This window comes from Cavia porcellus, unplaced genomic scaffold, assembly GCF_034190915.1.
Source record: "Cavia porcellus strain 051 isolate PalLab524CR breed Dunkin Hartley unplaced genomic scaffold, mCavPor4.1 scaffold_9, whole genome shotgun sequence".
In the NCBI taxonomy this organism is placed as follows: domain Eukaryota; kingdom Metazoa; phylum Chordata; class Mammalia; order Rodentia; family Caviidae; genus Cavia; species Cavia porcellus.
In genome coordinates this window covers 71,228,445-71,248,022 of record NW_026947492.1, presented here as the reverse complement: position 1 = coordinate 71,248,022, position 19,578 = coordinate 71,228,445, and the positions used below count along the sequence as shown (strand labels likewise).

The 19,578-nt window shown below is 36.6% G+C and overlaps 1 pseudogene; it reads left to right on the top strand.

The window, feature by feature from the left end:
• Positions 1 to 8,216: 8,216 nt before the first annotated feature.
• Positions 8,217 to 16,354, top strand: LOC100717529 (ATP-dependent RNA helicase DDX50-like; annotated as a pseudogene).
• Positions 16,355 to 19,578: the final 3,224 nt, after the last annotated feature.

Sequence of the window (19,578 nt, the reverse complement as noted above, 5' to 3'; positions counted from 1 at the left end):
TTCAACAACCCTTTGAGTTAACACTTACCACAGTTTGTGCTCAGGCTGTGCTTGAGAACATTGTTATTCCTAACTGGCTTGCATTAGCCAAAATGTGATATCTGTTGCAAACTGTTCTGCTCCCTTATATAATAATACTGTGATTACCTGTGTTCATAACCATCATCATATAGCAGTACCAAAGGAGTAATGACCAAAATCAATAGCAACTTCTTCTGGTTTTCCACACACTGGGAAAGTAGGTTCTTATGATAGACACAAAAACCAAGAACCACCTACATCAAGAAACATCCAAGAGGAGCAGACATTTCCTAGTGAAGCCTAGATACTAGAGGAAAAGCTACCTATCATTAGAAATTTACAAGTATCAACACAGAGAAAAATTCTATAGATGTAGAAAATAATTTAACCTGAAGCCCCCACACAACCTAGCACAAGTTGAGAGAAAAATGAGATACAGAAAATCAGAAGTCAACTACTGCAAATTTCTTAAACAATGGCAAAAAGTGAAAAAATAAAAGAGATTAAAGAAATAATGTCTATGGTAGAAGAACAAGTGACAATCAGAATAAAATACATTAGAGAAAACAGATAAAGATAATAGAGAATCTTAGGACAATTACAGAAAACAAGAATGTCCAACATGTGAAAGAAATGCAATACATGAAATAGATACAAACAGAAATCCAGCAAATTAAAAAGTCCATTGAAATAAATGCAAAGTAGTACAATAAAATCAGCATGGTGCTGGAATAAAAAACATATGTGAAAATCAATGGAATAGCTTAGAAGATACAACTACAACTACAAACACATTCAGCCACCTTATCTTTTATAAAGGGGCCAAACAAGTCCACTGGAAGATAGTCTCTTTAGTAAATGGTGCTGGAAAATTGGCTCTCCATGTGCTGAAAACTAAAACTACACCTATGCCTATCACTATGTACTAAACTAAAGTCTAAATGAATCAAACATCTAAATATTAAAACAGACACAATAAATCTGTTGGAAGACAAAGTAGATAGAAATCTTGAAGACATAGGAGTAGGTAGAGAATTCATGAACAGGAATCACATCATATGGGAAATACTTCACAGAATCCATAATTGGGATCATGTCTTATTAAAGAGTTTCTTCCTGTTGAAAGAAATCTCCAGCATAGTGAAAAGAAAACCTACAAATTGGGAAAAAATCTTATTTGACTGTCCCTCACACAATGGACTTCTGTTTAGAACATATAAAGAATTTTTAAAAAATCACACCCCTGAATTTCAAAGATCCAGTACAAAAATGGATCTGAGATGAATGCACAGTTCTCAGATGAATAAATGCAACTGGCAGACAAATACATGAAAAAATGTTCATCATCATTGGTCATTAGAGAAATGCAAATTAAACCCACACTGAGATTTCATCTCACTCCAGAAAGAATGGCCAAGATCAAGAAAACCACTAACTACAAATGCTGGAGAGGCTGCAAGAAAAAAGGAACCCATCTACATTGTTGGTAGGAGTGCAGACTGGTAAAACCACTGGGGAGGTCAGTCTGGAGATTCCTCAAAAGGCTGGGATTGAAAGTTCCATTTGACCCAGCTATTCTACTTCTAGGTATATCCCCAGAAGAACTGAAAACATCATACCTCAATGATATATGTGCACCCATGTTTATAGCAGTACAATTTGTAGTATCCAGAACTTGGAAACAACCTAAATGAACATCAACTGAGGAATGTAAACAAAGATGTGATATTTTTATACAATGGAGTACTACTCAGCTATAATGAATGAGCACATTGTGATATTTATAAGTAAATGGATGCAATTAGAGACCATACTCATAAAAGAAATAAATCAAACTTACATGAGTAAATACCATATAGTCTCCTGAGTGTAAGAAATGCTGGGAGTACAGAAAATATAAAAAACTCAATAAATACAGTGAAAGGATAACAATTTGCTTAAATGGGAAAAATAATATCTCAGGGAAAATGAGGAAAAAGAAAAAAGTAGGGAGAATTTTTAAAATGTCTAAAATTATACAAACACATAGGATAGCTAAATTGACTGCATACAAATTCTATGAGTTCTTGGAAGAAAATAGTTAACATTCATAGGGTTGGAACAACCATGCATATTATTGTATGCTGATGTGAGGAATTCTTGAGGGTCACTGTGTAAAATAACAACCCTAGTTATGCTCATACCTCCTTGTTTTGAAGACCTATATTGTCAGTGTTTTGGGCTCTTTGCTATTGTTATTTATTTGTCTTTTTTTGTTTTGTTCTTTTCTAGGAATTTCTTTTGTTTTGTTTTTCCTATAATAAAGAAAGGCTAGATATACATGTAGAGTGGAACTCCTAAACAGTTTAGGAGAATTGATTATGTAATACATGATGAAATGAATAGCTGCGTTGAAGAAAGAGACACTATGGTACCCAGTGCTGATTCCAGAGTGTCATGCTGTGAAACCCAGAAATACTATTATTCTTTGTTCAGAGTGATTTTAGTCTGTTTTGTATTATTTAATTTCAACATACATGAAGGTATGGATGGCTATTTTGAAGAGAACGAGAGACATTATGGCAGCAGTTGTTGACTTCCTTATTGTCTGGTTTTGAAGACCTAAAATGCCTTCATCATTCCATCCTGATCAGTTTTAATACTATTTTGTTTTGTGTGAATTCATTGTGTGTGAAGGCATGGACAACTGTTTAGAAGAAAACAAGAAAGAATTTTATCGACAATGAAGATCTCTTACATTGTTTTCATATTATCTGTTTTGTTCTGTTTTGTTCTGATTAATTTTACCCTCTTTAAACTAAAATTTAAAAAGAGAAAATATATGCAACAGGCTAAGTGAAGGCAAGGATAGAATATCAGATTGAGGAGACAGCAATGTGGCTAGTGACAATGTAAAGGAAAATATCTTATAAATAGGAAGACACCTCAATCCAACAGCTACAAGGTGACAAAAAGAAGAATAACTTAAGATTGATTAGAGTCAGCAAGAAAGCGGGAAAAAACAATACACACACACACACACACACACACACACACACACACACAAACCGCCCCCCCACACACACACCCAAACACTTCACAAAAATAATGGCAGGAAACTTTCCAAATATGATTAATGCATTTGGAACATAAATAAATGAATCATTTAAAACTTCAATTAGCCATGATCAAAATAAATTACACTGAGGCACATAATAATCAAGAACTCCAGAAATTCTGCCTAAGAACATAATATTAAAATCAGTTAGAGAAAAGAAACAAGTCACCTACAAAGGAAAAGCCATGATAAACACAATAGACTTCTCAACAAACACCCAGAACAAGAAGAACTTGGAGTAAGGTATTCCAAGCCCTATAAGAAAACAACCTCCAAGCAGCATTTCCTTACCCCATGAAACTATCTTTCAAAATCAGTGAAGAAATAACATACTTTTGTGGCAAAGAACAACTGAAAAAATTCATGACCTAGAAAAACAAAGACAAAAACATAAGAACATCAAAAGAAAAAAGCCAAAGTGCAGAGCAAGCAATTAAACAAAGGGGAAACACAGGAAACCAAAAGCAAGAAAAGAACATGAATAAGAAATACATATCAGTTATAACATATCAGTTATACATATCAGTTATAACAAATCAGTTATAACCATCAATGCAAATGGGCTCCAGTCAAAAGAAGCAGACCAGCATGACTGAGTAAGAAGGATGATCCAACAAGATGGCATTCAAGAAACAGATTTAACTGAAAAAAGAAATTCATACACTGAAAAACAAAGGATGTTGTTGTAGCCAGGGTTTACAAATTTAAAGGTATAATACAGGACACATAATTTTTAGGTTTATTTTATAGTATTCACTCACAGAGTCAAGTGGGAAAGAATGTAGGAGATCTGTCCAAGTATAGAAATCCAAATAATCCAACTGAGGGCCTAAATCCTATGACAATGTTCTGTGCAATCCCAGTTGAATACCTAGAGCTCATGTCAATGCCCTCTACAATCCCAATAGGAAGCATAGACCCCCATAACCGTGTCTCATGTAAGTCTATATCATAGATCACATTAGGAAGGCCCAAAGATCAGTGGTGGAAGCTAGAAAATATGCACCAATAGGAAGAAGGATCTGTGACAGCAGGCTGAGAGGTCTGGAGCCAGAAAATAATGCTTAACATAAGGATTAAAGATCCTCTGGAAACAAACACAGCTATCCGAACCCCTCAGATGATGAGAATATCCAAATTCACTTCAGGAAAACCAGCATGGCAAGTTTTAGCAGGAGAATCAACAGCTCATCATCTTCCTTTCTAATTCAACTTTTAAGCTGTGAGCAAACATCCTCAGGTTGGCCTTCTGCACCCAAAACCAAGCTGGTTGACTTCAAATGGTTGTTACAAGTTAAACACTAGTTATTCTATCACAGATTAAAAACAATTCTTCATGTCATGAAACCCCGAAAAAAGAAGCGATAGCTATTATATTTGCAGATAATGTGAATTTTAAGGCAAGACTTACCAAAAGAGACAAAAGCATGCTTCTTACGGGAAAATTCCAATTAAAAGAGATCCCTGACTTAAATACATATACACCAAATACTAGTGCACCCAAATATATAAAACAAATATTGACATGAAAAATCAAACAAGAACTAACACAATTTTAATGGGGGACCTTAAAATTCCATTCTCACAATTATATAGACAATTAGACACAAAATCAACAAATAAATATTGGACTTGATCGAAATCTGTGAAGAAATGGACTTAATAGATGTAAACAGAGTGTTCCAACACATAACCTCAGAATAAACATTCTTTTCAGCTGCATGTGGGACAGTCTCCAAAACAGACCACATATTTGCCCACAGAACATGCTTAAGTAAATGCAGAGAAATTAAAAGATCCCCATACATGTTATCTGACCACAGTGCCATGAAACTGAAAATTAATGGCAAAATAAACCACAAAATTTATACAATTTCCTGGCAGTTAAACCACACCCTCCTGAGCAACCAACAGGTCACAGAGAAACTTAAGGAAGAAATTAAACAGTATCTCCAATTAAGCAATAAGCAATGACAGCACACTATAACTTATGAGACTCAGTGAAACCAGTTCTTAAAAAAATATAGCCATGAATTCTTACATCAGAAAAACAGAACAAGCTTATGTAAACACAATCCAAGGCTGAATCTTAAACTTCTAGAAAAAGAACACACATGTATAAATACCGAATTGATAACAGTACATAAAAGTATGTGGTAATCATGATTCCCCATTATATTGCTTTGAAGACTTATAACGTTTTCATACATTAATTGGAATGGTTTTATTCTGGGCTGTTTGATTTTACTGTCTGTGATGGTATGAACAGCTATTTTGGAGAAAACAAGACATCACAATAGCTAGTACTGATTTAATATCGTCTTGTTTTGAAGTCCCATCAAGCTTTTGTTCTTCTGTCTCCCTCGGTCTTAACATGTTGTACCTTATTGGATTTTATTATATGTGATAATATAAACAAAAACTTTTATAGACAAGGAGATAATATAGAAACCATTTTTCATTTTCTGTTAATTGGTTCTAAATACCATGTAATACTGTCATTCTCTTGAATGGTTTTACATTGTCTTGATATGTTTGATGCTACAGTACACGAAGTTATAGTCAAATATTTCAAGGAAAGAGTATGGTAATTACTTTTATGTTGAGATATCTTGTGGTGAGACACTATGTTGCTTAAATTGTTCTGTTCTGACCTGGACTGTTTTGTTAATATGTCAAGTTTTATCTCAATCTCCTTTTTTTATTATATACTTTTTTATTTTTATCTTTTTTAATTAAGGGAAAAATAAATAAAAAATAGCAGAATATATTATAGTAACCCACTTTGATTTCCCATTAAGTTGATTTGAAACCCTGTATTGCTCTCACCATCTTGTTTTGACTGATTTTACTCTATTTTGTTTTGCTTGATAGTACCAAGTTTGAGAGTATAGGCAACAACTTTGAAGACAGCAAGATTCACTATCATGCCCATTCTGGTTTCACTATTATCTTCTTTTGAAGTCCTGTAATGTCTCCAAAGTTTTGGTTTTATTGGTTTTGTTCTTTACTGGTTTGTTCAATTTTTATTATAACTGATGATATAGGCAGTTCTTTTTAAGATAGCAAGAGGCATTATGGTAACTATTGTTGATCACCTTGTGTTCTGTTTTTACATCATGTACTATGTCTATCCTTTTGATTTGACTGACTGTTTTGTTATGTCACATTTGGTTTTATTCTCTTCAAAAAAAAGTAATAAGAACTGTGGGAGTAATAAAACCCAAAATGTGTTATTGTCATTGTAAAAAAGAGAGGAAAAGAAAGTGCTCTAAAGCATATAACTGCATGTATATTTAAACATATAAGATAGACAACCATATTACTGAGTTTTTGTTGTATCATTGAACAGAACTGTTTGCAGTCTCACTGTTTGAATATCCACTTTATATGCTTTAATTTTGTAACTTGAACAACTATTTCTAAGATGACAATATATAATCTATTAACTAGTGATTTCCTACTGTTTATTTTTTTGAAATTTTGTATTACTTGTACCCTTTTTCTGTTTTTTTTTTCTTTTTCTCCTTAAATGAAATTTTTAAAAAAGAAAAAGAAGAACAAGTAAAACCCAGTTTGTGCAGGGGAGAAAAATCATAAAAATAAGAGCAGGTATTAAGATCACCCCATCCAGCCACCCAGGTCTTGAAGATCTGTACTCTGCTGAGCCTAGCACAACACCTGAGCGCCATGCTTTAGGGGTGCACCTTGGCTAGCTGTGCATATCCAGGACTATCCAAGCTTTAAAGAGCCAAGCACCCCAGAACTACCCATTGGAGTACTATCTCAGCCAGCTGCACAGTTCCAGGAAGGACAGCTCCACCCTGCTCAGAGAAACACAACAGCACCATCCTTTAGAGTCACATCCAGCTAGCTTCTGCTGGAATTTGAACTCTGCCCAGCTGAGTGCCATTGCACCATCCATTGGAGCGAGCATACTGGCCAACATCATGGGTCTCAGAGGATCTGGGCCCTGCCAAGCCCAGCGCAATGCCTTGGCACCATCCTTTGGTGGTGTGCCCCTGCTGACCATGGAGTATGTGAGCTCAGCCCAGCCCAGCACCCTGGTGCTACCCATCATGGGAGATACCAAACCTCACCCAGCCCAGCAGATCCCTGGAAACATCCATGAGGAACATCCCTGGCCTGTCATGTGGGTTCCAGAGGAACTGAGCTCAATCCAGCCCAGCATAATTCTCTGGCACCCTCTTTTGTGGACGTGCCCCAGACAGCCACATCAGCCCTGGAGGAGCCATCTGTGGACCAGCTCAGTGAAATGTGCTGGTCCTATGCTTCAGCAGTGCACCCTAGCCTCCCACATGGGTCCAAGAGGGCCAAACCCATCCAACCCAGTGCCACAACCCAGGGCCACCCATTTGGGGAGAGTCCCAGTAAGCCACATAGGTCATGGAGGAGTCAAGCCCTGCCCAGCTTAGTCCAGTGCCCATGCACCATTCTTGAATCAGCATGAATCTAGAAGAGTCCTAACCAGAGATATTCCACCATTGCAGAGAGCCCTGGTGAGCTGAGGGAGGGCAGAAGCCCTGCTTACCACTTCTGAGTCACCTTGGGAAGCTCAGTACAAAGAATTCAGGTGCCTGGCCTATTCCTTTACACCATGGATCAGTCAGTGTGGGGAGCACACTGGACATAATCAGCTGATATGGAGGAACCTAGGAAAAATGACAAAACAAAGACACCAAATGCAATCTCAAACCTTCAGCAAAACTAGAATGAGCCTAGGAGATATTGATATGGAAGAAATTGGCAACTGAACACCTGAGATTTCTGAAATGATGGCGACTGAAGTAAAGAAGCAATTACATGAGGCCATAAAGTATATAGGAACAGAAATAATAGCATAGGTAAAAAGAAAAATGACAACCATTATGAAACAATTGCTGAATGTATACATAAAAGACATAGATTTAACAAAAATAGAGGAACATCAGAAAATTATGGAAACCTTAAATGATCCACATGGAAAGAGATTTCAAGAATCATATTCAAAGAGATAGTCAGAAAAGTAAAAATTCCATTTAAAGTTGGCAAATTTGCCCAAATGTAATTGAAAATAGACTCAGACCATGAAGAGAAGATGGAAGCTTGTAATCAAGAAAGGAAAGATTGGCAAGTGCCTAGCATGGGAAGAGAAAGTCAGACAGATCTTCCTCCACCTGCTGGGCACCACAACCAGAAGGTCATTTACCTGCATGTGCCCAGCACAGGCATAGAGACCCAGACAGACCTGCCTCTGCCTTCTTGCCACTGCTACCAGAAGGCAGTTTACTTGTGGATGCTCAGCACAGGCAGAGAGAACCATCAGATTCACCTCTACCTGCAGGGTATCACCCCCAGAAGGCTCCTTCATGTAGGCAGCCAGCAGGAGCAAGTAACATATGCCCAGAAGCCCGGTGAACCTGTAGGCCACCATTAGAGGCGCGCAGTTCTTTTACGCAACCATTGCTCACCAGTGGAGTCAGAAAAATATACCCTTGTGTGTCTGCTACCATTGTGGTTGTTCCCGTGCACACACACAGGTTGAGAGAATCAGCCCTGACCTCCATGCACCCCTAATAGCTGCGCAAGTGTAGAGAAGCCTACACCATACCATGCTACCTCTGTGTAAATCTGGGGTGAGAGGAACCCAGCTGCCTGTATCATTACTATGCACCATGGCCAGGCAGCCAACATGGACAGTGCCTGAAGCCCCACAACCAGCTTGCTGGGAGGAGCCCAGGAAAATGTCAAGATAAAGGATCAAAAGGCAACCTCTAGCCCATATAGAACAAATATAATATCTCAGGTAAAAGAAGAAATCACAAGCATATTGAAAGAACTACTTGGCATGTCTGAAAAGATGACAAAGGTACAAAAGAGGAACATAGAAAAATGAGGAAAACTTGAATGAATATAGAAAGGAATTGCAATGGATAAAACACTCAAAGAGAGATACAGGAAATTACAAAGTCAATCAAAAACTGGCTAAACCACTTGAAAGATACTGAAGGTAGACTTTCAAATCTTGAAGATAGGATTGCAGCTAGTGATCATGAAAGGAAAGATCTATTAAAAATACAAGAAATCAGGAAACAACAATTGAATGACTGCAAGATGACACACAGAAAAATAATTTAAGAGTGATAGGTATTGGTGAACAAGTGGAGGTCAACACAAATGAAATAAAAAGGCTATTTATCAAAGTAATAGAAGAAAACTTCCCAAACATGGGAAATTGATCTGACATACAGATAAGTGAGAAATATAAAAGTCCAACTAGAAAAAGTAAATCTACACCCAGACATAATAGGTTCCCTGAAATTCAAGACCAGAACATAATATTAAAAGCTGTTAGAGAAAAGAAACAGATCACCTATAAAAGGAAACCAATTGGAATCACAGCAGATGTGTCAACACAAACCAAGTTAAATGAGGTTGGAGTGAAGTGTTTCAAACTCTGAAAGAAAACAACTTCCAACTCAGATTGATATGCCCTACAAAACTATCTTTAAAAATTAATGGAAAAGCAAGGTACTTGCGTGATAAAGAACAATTGAAGGAATTAATGACTGACAAACCTACCCTACAGAGAACACTGAAGGATATTCTAGAAAGAGATAAAGATGACCATGGTCCCAAGAACAGCAGCAGAGTAGAATTGCCAAACAAAACAGGCAATTTAATGAAAGGGAAAAGTGCAGGGTCAACAACAGGAAGACAGTTTGGCAGAGATAAACCAATGTATGCTGGTTGTAACCATTAATGCAGATGGCCTCAGTTCAGCAATAAAAAGAAACACAGGGAGAGTGGATCAAGAAACAAGATCCGTTGATATATTATATACAGTAATCATATTTAACTGGAAAGGAAATTCATAGGCTGAAAATCAAAGGAGACAAAATAATTGTTCCCTGTGAAGGAGACCAGAAAAACAGCAAGAGTAACTTGCCCATCAAGTTCAGAATGGATAAGAAAGACATGGTATTTGCATGTGGTGGAAAGCAATCCAGCTATAAAGAAGAATGATCTCAAGGATCTTGTAGGTAAATGGATGCAACTAGAGATCATGTCTGTGGGTGAAACAGTTCAAACTCAAGCATGTGAACCCTAGCATAAGAAACAGAAGGAGTTAATGGGACCCAAAAGCAAAGTAATTATTGTAAGAGTGATAGAGGAGGAAAAACCTAGGAGACAAAGTTGATAACTAGTGTTAATTTCTTTTGTTCTTTGTTGAATTCTTCTATTGTTCTCACAATTTTTTTAGGTTTGGCTTTGTTCTGTCTTGTTCGATTTTATTTTGTCTGATGGTAGGGAAAGCTATTTTGAATATAATGGGATATATTATAGTGATCATGGTTTCCCATTATATTGCTTGTAGTCTTAGAATGCTTTCATGCATTTGTTTAATTGGTTTTAACATTTTGCTTGATTTTATTATGTGTGATGTTATGAATAGCTATTTTGAAGAAATTGAGACATTAGAGTAACCATTGCTGAATTCCTATCATCTTGTTTTGAAATCCTATCTTTCTTTTGTTCTATTGTTTTGATTAGTTCTATCCCATAGTGTTTTATTTAATTTTATCATGTGTAATGATATGGACAACTTTCTTGAGGAAAATGAGATATTATAGTAGCCATTGTTCACTTTCTGCTATCTGATTTTGAAGTCTTGTAATGCTTTCATTCTTTTGCATGATTCTATACTAACTTATGTTTGATATTATTGTGTGCAAATTAATGGGCAACTATTTTGAAGAAGACAAGAGACATTAAGGTATCCTTTTGTCTTGTTGTGAAGTGCTGTGTTGTTTAATAGTTCTGCTCTGATTTGCTTTGCTATGTTTTGTTTGGTTAGCTTTTGTTTTATTCTCTTTAAAATAAAAAAGAAAGGATAGATATCTTTAAAATAACAAGGAGGGGCAACCCACTCAAGATCTCTTCTGCGTCTCTCTCTCTCTCTCTGTCTCTCTCTCAGACAGAATCTTTCTTTCTCTCAATAAATATATTCTACTTTTAACATCCATTATTCCTAAAAATCATTCTTCAAGGACACAAACCCATACCAGACATATAGCAGATTGGGAGTTTGACTCCCCTCTCTCATTTGCAGTTCAACCACCAAGATAATTGGGAAGAAATAAGAGATTCTTTTGTTCCATAGACTCTGGACTGGGAATCATTTAGTTACCAAATTCTTGTGCTTCAAATTTTGTTACGTTTTTGCCCTTTGCTCATAACTGCTTATGTCTGTTATAGTTTTACTAAAATGGTGACATATCTAGTGAAAATGGAAAGGTTGTAAGACTTTGTTTTTGTACATGTTGCATTTAAACTAGTTCCCAAATTTACTGATCCTCCTTGCTTGACTTTATTTGGACAACAGTGCCAGAGAGAGTAACATTAGAATGCCCCTGTAGACTTTTAATATAAACTTTTATAAAATGGGTCTTCTTAAGTGACATCAAGCTCAGACTTACAAAATATACATGCCTACAATAAAAACAGGACTCCTTCCACCATTTAAAAAGCATGAGGCTGGTGGCCAGTATTAAAGATGTAGAGGACATGTTTCACTGGGACAGACTGGCTCTGATCCTCCTCTACACTCTAGAGGAAAATTCAAGTATGTTCTGCTTTAGTTTCCTTTCTTTGGCTTTACTTCTAATCTTTCCCCTCACTTTGTACTTTCCTTTTTAGAGGCAGATCAAATCAGAAAGAACTCTAGACTGTTCCAAACTTTTTCTCCCACTAAGTTAAGTCCATAGAAAATGAGCATTTTTTAAATGCTGACAGCAGGAAAGTCATCTGAGATAAAGAACATATACCCCATCTACAGGTAAGATGAGATATCAAAACATTGCCAGGAGAACACACATAAAAGCCATATCCCAGTTTAGTGTTCTGGGCAAGTCTCTTCTGGGAGACTGAACCTGAGTCACACTGGAAAGAACCTATTTCTGGGTAAAACCAGGAGGAGCTATTTCCCTAAGAAGTATCCTTATGGGACCAAAACACATCTAGACTAAGGGAGGCTTTCCAATATTTCATTTTATGAAAACATCTCAATGTTGAGTTGTGGACTTTAAAACCTTTAGTTTAAACTTATAAAGTTCTAGGCAATGATCTTGCTGAAACTTTTCACTATGCTTTGTATATTTTGATGAACTCTGCCAGCTAATTAAATGCTCCTGCAGCAGCTGCCCCTCTTAAAAGCAGATGACAAGTTTCCCCAGCATCTCTTTGGTGAATCCCCATTAAAGCCAAAGGCCAGTGGAATGTTGACCAGACAGAACGTTGAATTGCTTTCTGGATACTGACCTCTGGTTATCTGTGCTAACAGGAATGGAGAATAACTGAGGGTTCCAGGCCAGCATGGAAATTGGGTGGACACCCAGAGTTCTCAGTGGAAATTGGCTCATGACCACAGAAAGTCCCCGCCTATCTACCTATTTATATCTCTCAGCTAGTAAACTAAAAGTGTTTCCTAAACTTTTTAGGCAGTTAGACTACTTCTTTCAGAAATTAGGCTCAGGCAGTCTGCGACAATTGTTACATTTCAAAGAAACAGGTAAGGAACTCATGCCTTACATGTGCTGAGTAAGAGAAAGAAAAAACAGAGAGAGAGAGAAAGAGATTTTAGTTACTCTTTTCTGTGTGCATAACAAACTGATGCACCTTTACTGACAGGTGCAACGTAATTTATGGATGATATATATGTTTATCTTATGAGCTTCAAATAAAGCATAGCCACATCCCACTGCTAGGAATGATAGCCTAGGTAATTACACAAAAGACACAAATGCCATGGTGACCATCTGAGGGTTCAAGGCAGAGTTCTTCAAGTTTATTTGTTGACTTTCTCTGTTTCTGAAAGAATCTCCTTCACAGAACAGACAGGAAAGTGTTTTCCCTCACTTTCTACAATAAACAAAAAGCAATAGCTTATTATAAAGTTATGCTTCCTTGTTTAAGCATTTCTGTCAAAACTAGGCTTATAGAAACAAAGTCCACAAGCTACCTGGGAAAATAAGATAAGGTGACAACTAAAGGGTGGATACGCTGGCTTAATTTTGTCTTCTATTCTCTCCAGATTGCATCTATGCCCTGGAGTAGAATCAACCTGAGAGATGCATTGAGGAAATTATCAAACAGGAATCAGAAAGGGACATTTAATCATTTCCTTTTGGCATAAATAGACAGCTCAGTGTCAAAGTCTAATATAGTACAGGGCTAAAGACATAGCTCAGCAAAAGGTTGTGAGTTTGAATCTTGGTTCTGAAAAAAGTCTTATACCTTTACATGGTGATTTTTACATTACAGACATGAGCAACTTAATGCCAAAACTCCTTAATCTTTTGGAACACACTCTTAAGCACTGGAAGATATTTGACCCTTCGATGTAAAAAAAAGAGCTATTTTTTGTATGTATGGTCTACCTATTCCTTAGAGCCCAAGTGGAATACTGAGACTTAAAGCTGTATACCTACACAAGATAAAAATTCCTGATGTCTATTGAGAACTATCAGATAGAATGTCTGCAGAGTAGCCCTAACTGCTGATCAACAACTATGACCACCTTTAGCCTTTAGGAGCCAGATTGGTCATTGTCCATTACACCCTCACACCAGTTTGGGTTACTTCTTCAGAGAGGGGATTGTCACAGGCAACTGAGTTACACAGAAATATTACAGACAGTCAGACAGGGCTGGGCCCTTGAAGAAACCAGTGCAGAAGGCCAGGTATCTTGCAACTGTGGGGGAGAAAGACACTTCCCACTGTGGGCCTGGCCTCAAAACACAAGATCAAATACACACACTTTCTTAAGATTGATATTCTAAGACTCTATCACCGTGAGGAAACCAAGAGTCACAATTACAAGCCCCTCCAGGAAAAATCACTTTTTTATATGGTTGCTGTGTGACTAATTTCCCCATTTGTTCCCAATTTAATCGATTTTCCCAGTGAAATTAATCTTACTGGTTGACATTGTTTTTTCCCACCTTGTACATTCTCATGTTTTCCTCACCTCAGCCCTGCCTCACTTTATGGTTTTGCTCTAATAAGCTCTGAGAAAAGACACAGTCAGGATCCTTTCTGCCTGTCTGTTTATCTCTCTCTCTCAATCAGAAGCTTTCTTTCTCTCAATAAATATATTCTGCTCTTTTTTTTTTTTTTTTGTCTTTTTCCTTTTTATCGGTACTGGGGATCAAACCCACAACTGCCTGCTTGCAAGGCAGGCGCTTATGCCATTGAGCTAAATCCCCAGCCCCTAATATATTCTGCTCTTAAAAAAATAGCAATGAGGCCCAACCTCTCTCCTTGCCATTAAGGAACTTCTACTTGGGCAGCAAATGCTGTGAAACCCCAAAAGTCTCTAGAATGTGAGAGCTATTTTAATTTCCCCAAACTCTTAAGATAGGATTAGCGATGGGCTAGTCACTGAGTCTTTAGAATACAAGACATGGCATGACAGTTATAGTAGCAGAGTGATAGAAGGAAGTCAAGACACAGTCTTGACTCAATGAGGAAAGAGAAACAAGCAACAATGGTGTTATAGATATCCTGATGCTCCCAAACCCAAAAAATGTAAAATCAAAGAGGAACTAAAGGGAGATAATGAAGAAAGATTCAATAGAATTTTACATGAACTTTCCACATCCCATGAATCAAGAAGTAAAGATGCATCAAATGGAGATATTGATTAATATGAAAATACACCTTAATGAGGGTCATCCTTAGAAAATTATATTTATAAGTGGAGTGATAATAAACTAGAGGAGATTCTAACATGTGAACAGAAAGAGAGCCTTCTCCAATTTCTCTATTTCTGAAGAGGTTATAAAGCTTCTGAAAGCTCAAAGGGTAAAATACATCTTTTATATTCAAGTGAAGAACCTTGGTCCCTTACATGAAGGAAAAGTTTTGATTGCTCAAGCATGGACAGGAGCAAGAAAGACATTATCTTTTGCCATATCCTTGATTTGAAAGGCTCCAAAGAAATCAAGAAACAATTTTAAAGTATCACTCACCAAAGATATTTGTTTCAATCTAACAAGGGAACAGGCAATCCAAGTAGCCAAATACTTCAAATATATAGCTTGGAACCTCAGTGTAGCATGTTTTTATGGTGCAACATCATATTAAACCAAATAAATCATATTCAAGTGGCATTGACATTTTGAATGGGAGCCCTGGTCATCTCAAAGATTATCTGCAGAGCAGCCCCTGGATCTTTCTAAACTGTGCCATGTTGTACTTGATGAAGTGGATCAAACAGTGTATTTAGGGTTTTTTAATTTTAAAAAGAAAAACAGAAAAAAAGATAGAAATGATACAGAATTTCAAAAACTAGTAGGAAATTAACACTAGTTAATGTATTGCATATTGTTTTCTTCGAAGTAGTTGTTCAAGTTACAAGATGTAGGCATAAAATGATTCAAACAATGACTGAACGAAGTGTTCTTTTGAATTACTAAAAAAGATTAGTAGCATAGTTATGTATCTTACATATGTATACATTCTATATATATCCTATGTACTGCATTTTCATTTTCAAAATCAAGTTTAGAATATTTTCCATGAATCCTAAAAAACTCATGCTGAAAACTATCCTCAAACTTTACTTTTTCTGAAAGTTGCCCAGAGAAGGTGCACAAAGTCACAAAAATAATATATGAATTCCAGATATAAGCAGTTAGAACTTGTTGGAAAAAATGACTCAAAAGGCTACAACTATTGTGGAACGTTTGGTTTTCCAATGCTACTGCTCTCAAAAACCTACAGTTACCAAAGACATCCTCTAAGTCTACAGTGGGTCTCAGGGAGAGATACTTTTTGGTTTGTGAGACCAAAAAGAGTGTTAGTAAAATCACCATGAATCCACAAATAAAACAGAATGCCCAGTGGTTACATGAGGATTGCACAGTCACAAGCAGAAATTACACCGAAAGCCTTCAGAGAGAGTAGTTTTAAAGTTTCAGTGGCCACCAATGTGGCTGTCGATGGTTTGAACATTCCTAAGGTTCATATGCTGATTCAGAGTTCTGCTCCCTGTGATGCTGAGTCCTATGTTCATTGCTCAGGACACACAGGAAGAGCTGGCCAAACAAAGATTTGTATATGCTTTTATCAACCAAAAGAAACAGGTCACCTAAGATATGTGGAACAAAAAGCAGGAATTCTTCTAACTGTGTAGATATTCCTCCTACAGTAGATTTAATTAAATCTAAAAGCATGGATGCCATCAGGTTTCTGGCTTCTGTTCTTAAGTTGCTGTTGATTTTTTCTGACCATCAGCTTGGGGACTGATAGAAGAGAATGGGGCAGTGGATGCTTTGGCTGTAACATTAGCCCACATTTCTGGTGTACTGAGCTTTAAACCACATCGTTTGATTACCTCTGATAAGCTGGAATTTTCATTTTTCCAAGCTTACAGGAAAACTGAAAGCCATAAAAGGCTTATGAGCATGATTCTGGTGAGACCAGGAGAAATACAGGATGTCAGCTGTGCTTTGGAAGAAATCAACAGAAACCTAAGTAGTAATTCAATATCCACAATTACAGAAGTGTCTCCTAAAAGAAATTATGGGTGTTTGCTTTGATGTTCCCACAATTAAGTCAGAGATTTTATAGACAGAGTGGCATGATTCAGACTGAAAACCCTCAGTGGCAGACAAATTAGCTGAAATTGAGGAGTATAGTGGTAGAACCACATCTTCTAATTCCAGACAGAGGAATGGCTGGTGAAGTGGCAGGCCTGGTTAGTCAGGCAGATCAGCTGGTCAATGTGGTGGCCAGTCAGCTAGACACAGTTGACAGGGTAGGCCCTCAGGAAGTTAACAAAATGGTAGACGATGGAGTGGAGCAGAAATCAATCAAGAAGTAAGGGCAAGAAGTAAGGAATTTGAATTAATCTACGAGTGTGAGCTTTCATATTTCTTCCTAGTTATGTACACTATCCACCAAATATTAGGGCCATCATAGTTGAAGTATCTGTATGCTGTTTGCAAAGAAGATGGTTGTATTTTTAAAAGTATTTCACAAGAATGGTTGTAAGCAAATTTAGTTACGCAGTTATAAATTTGAATAAGAACATTGCCTTTAAAAAATAAGGAATCCAGGAAACAACAATCCAACACCTGAGAGATGATAAGAAGTAAAATGATACAAGAATGATAGGTGCCAACCAAAAAGAAGGAGTCAACATAAATGACGTAAAGAGACTATTTGCAGAACTAATAGCACAAAAATTTCCAATCATGGAAAATAATCTAATGTACAGATAAGTGAGAATCATCGAACTCCAAATAACCATCACCAGAGTGAATCTATACCCACACATATAATAACTAAGATCCCAGAAATTCAGCACAAGAAGAGAATATTCAAAACTTTCAAAGAAACAGATCATCTATAAAGAAAAGCCCATCATAATCACAGCAAACTTGCAAACACAAACACACAAGTCAAAGAGAACTTGGTGTGAAATATTTCAAATCCTGAAAGAAAACAAATTCCAACCCGGACTGAAGTTCTATTCTTGTATCTGGTAATGTGACCAGCTGCAAAACTGTGTTTCAAGATTGATGGAGAAGTAAGATACTTCTATGACAAAGAACAACTGAAGAAATCGATGACCACCAAACCAACCCTACAAGCATACTGAAAGGTACTCTAGGAAAATAAAAATGACCACAATTCTAAGAAAAACAACAGAAGGCAACCACCTGGCATGACAATCATTTAAACAGAAAGAAAATGTAGGAAACCAAAGGAAAATAACATGACATAGATAAGTGAATACATATTATAACCATTGATGTAAATGGCTTCAATTCACCAATCAAAAGAATCAGACTGGCAGAATGGATTAAGAAACAAAATTCAACAATATATTTCACACAAGAAATACATTTAACTCAAAGGGAAATTCATTGAGTAAAAGCCAGAGGATAGGAAACAATACTTCATGTGACAGGAACTCAGACAAAAGCAAAAGTAGCTATTTTCTTTAAAAATAACGTGAACTGGCTGGTCCGAAGGTAGTGAGTTATCTCAATTGATTGTTTACAGTCAGTACAGATTGAACTCCTTGTTCTACTCTTTCCCCCCTTCTCACTACTGCACTTGACTAGTCTTAAAAAAATAAAATAAAATAAAAATACCGTGAACTTCAAATCAAGAATAATCAAAAGTGATAAATAAGGTCACTACATACTTGCCATGAGAAAAAGTGAACCCTTGTCCACTCTTGCTGAGAGCGTAGACTGGTGCAACCACTGTGGAAATCACTATGGAGGTTCCTCAAAAAAATAGAATGGGATGTCTAATTTGACCCAGCAATTCTCCTGCTGGGTATATTTCCAGAAGAATTAAAAGCATTGTATGTGCACCCATACTTATAACAACACAAACTGTAATAGATATACCTTGGAAATAACACAAATGCCCATATACTGAAAAATGGGTAAAAAGATTTGTTCTTTTATACAGTGGAGTACTACTTATCCATAAAGAAGCACACGCTGGAGATTTCTATAGCTAAATGGATACAACTTGAGACCACACTCCTAAGTGAAATACAGTAGGCACACAAGTGCAAACATCATATTGTCTCCATATTGTGAGAAGTCTAAAGGGTAAATAAGATTCAAATTGTACAATAGATAAATAGGAAAAAACTGTTCAGAAACAAAGAAAAATGTTCCCATGAAACAGGGACAGACTCCATGGGCAATATAAAGAGAATCAAGAAACCACACCACACCCTCCTGTGAGCCAACTGGTGCACTGGCTTGGAGACAAGAAGAGGAACTGCCCCAATCCCCACCCCTCCACTCATCCACCTCCCCACACCCCAGTAAACAATGTACTAAATCAGAGAAAGTTAGGCTGAGGTGATAGCAATTGAAGGTAAAAATATAGCTTTACAATTGCACCATTTGAATGCCTTTGTAAGCCTAAAGCTAGTGGTCTGAACATGTATCTGGAGACTAACTATATGCAGTAAAGTAATTGTGGAAGATTTCCTCCTGTCTTGTTTTTGAAATGTAGTGCTTTGTTCCATTTTACTGTTTTGTTCTATTTTTGTATCTGGTAACCTGAGCAACAATTTTGAAGATAATAATATGTATTGTAATAAACATTGTTAATTTCCTATCATCTTAGTTTGAAAACATATATAGTGATTTTTGTTTTGTTGTTGTGATTTTAGTTTTTTTTTTTATTTCTTTGCTTCTTGAATTTTGCTTTTTCTTTTTTCTCTTTAAAATAAGAGAAAGGAAACTAGGATGAGGTAAAGATGTACACAAGGAAAAAGAACATAGAGTAGTTATGAATACTACTAATATAGTTGTAGTTACAACATATAGTAGTTATACTACTAATATAGTTATAGTAGTTATAACATAGTTATAGTAGTTATACTACTAATTTCTTTCAGTTAATTGAAAGGAAAG